This window comes from Aotus nancymaae, unplaced genomic scaffold (genome assembly GCF_030222135.1).
Source record: "Aotus nancymaae isolate 86718 unplaced genomic scaffold, 86718_ANA_hifiasm-v0.15.2.pri h1tg000022l_1, whole genome shotgun sequence".
Taxonomy (NCBI): Eukaryota; Metazoa; Chordata; class Mammalia; order Primates; family Aotidae; genus Aotus; species Aotus nancymaae.
This window is the reverse complement of record NW_026988435.1, coordinates 27,357,202-27,359,403: the sequence shown is the minus strand read 5'-3', so window position 1 is coordinate 27,359,403 and position 2,202 is coordinate 27,357,202.

Here is a 2,202-nt window from a genome sequence, read left to right as displayed (position 1 = left end):
ATTTAAACTGGGTAACTTTAAAAGGCCTGTGATTTAAAAAATAAAGTGGAATTTACTTACAGAAAATCAAATACTATAATCCACTTTTTCTTTTCCTTTTTTGCTGAATTTTGCCAAAAGTATTTATCTATAAATCTATTTTAAAACTACTTTTAAGACACAAATTAGTATCAAAAGAGAGGGGCTATCTCAAGTCTAATTTTTTTTAGTGCACTCAGAATGATGATTTTCATCTTCCCTTATGGCTCTCTAAGGGCCTTTTCTGGAGCTTCAAACTGGTGTTTTGCTGTTTTCAAGCTTGAATGGCAATCAGAACATATTTTTTAGTTCAATGAATTTGTATCGAGGCAAGTTCTTAATTGCCTTACATAAACAGCTTCTTCAAGTTTTTGATAGAAAATATTTTTATACAAATCATTGCCTTTACAAAAAATGAAATTTAGATTTATCTGGATAGGAAAAAATGTGATGGAATGATTAGTATATTGTACACCATATAGTCCTGTAATATTATACACAGAACCTTACCTTTCCCTTGTGCATTATAAATGTAAAGACCCAACCTAAGAGAGAGGAAAATCTCTTCTTGCACCTTCTCATTCCTAATAAGAGATCATGCATCCTTTTTCAGAGTTATGGTCCAGTCTGAAATCAGCACTTTAGAAATGGCAGGTTAGCAACTACCTCTGAAACTTCAAGTTAATATGTAGTCTATTTCTTCAAAGCATATTAAAATGTAGTGAGTAGGAATGTGTTAGTTTTCATAAGAGTTGAAGAAAAAGGGTGGGGGAAGAAGAGCTCGTTTTCATTAAGGTCCCATAAACATTCTTTTATTTTTATCAATTTACTTAGGAAATATTAGAATCATATTCATTATGACTGATTTCCTTCTCAGTTGTATCAAAAGATAAACAAACATTATACTGTAGGCTAAAGAGCAGTGTCTTCCCAACTTTAATGAAGCCACAGAAACCACATGGATACCTTATTAAAACATGAATTCTGATTTGGTAGTTCTTGAGTAGGGCCTAACATGCAACATTTCTAATAAATTATCAGAGGATGTTAACATATTTTATGGACATCACTTTGAACTGTAAGGATATAGAAAATTAAACATTTTATTTTACTATTTTTAGATCTTCAAAGATGTTTAGAGTTATGGTTTCTGGGGAGTCGCTGATGAATAATAAACGTCTACTTACATGTTAGTAAATCTCTTTAGTTCACCTGAAAATTTTAAAAAGTATATCTATTATAAAGAAAATACAGAATTAGGAATTGTTACTAAAATTATTGCTGTTTTGCTGTCATTTTTCAGATTTATGATATATGTCACAAAACAAAACAGATTAAAATCTAGACATTTAAGAAGGAAAATAAATATTTTGGGTATGCAAATATCCTTCAGAAAGGGCATCTTGTAAGAGTTTATAACCGTGGAAACTCTACTTAAGAGTAAAGGGTCATGATTATCATTATTTAAGAGTGACTATGTGAAGATCCATTAATATACATTAAACTCCATGAAAAGAATGTTTATTAGCATGTGATGAAACCAGATATGCCATGAATTTCACTGCATATCTAATACTTGACTATGTGCATGTGTAAGAAATGTTAGTCTGGAAACAGTAAAGCTTTTTGCATATTTTGTACTCTCTATGTAACATGATATTTACATTGTGAAAGTTCTAATAAAACTACTAATAGTTTAGTTTATAATTTGATTGCTGTGGGTTTATGTAAATAATGCTATAGACTGCGTATATCACATTATGATTATAATAACATGATTCAATGTATTCCATTTGATTAAAATGATATGATCAGCCTTTCTAAAACAAACTTCAAATGAGTAATAATATAATTATTTTAGTAACAAAAACTAATTTCTCTATAAGTTTATTTCTGACTCTAATACTATATTAGCAAAATTCTTTGAAAATGGAGCCTGAGATGAGGTAAAAATAAACAAAAAAAAGAAGGAAAATTATTGTTTATTTGAAGTCTAATACACTTAAGGGCATTATAAGTAACCTGAGTAGATTACAAATTTGGAGTTGACACTGCCAAAGTGCCTCTTTAAAAAGAATTCTTTCCACCACAATGTATAAAATCAGTCTTTCTTTTGCATTTGTGAGGAAAAATAAGGGTAAATAGTTATTATCGTAGTGAGAATACTATAAATAGATAATATAT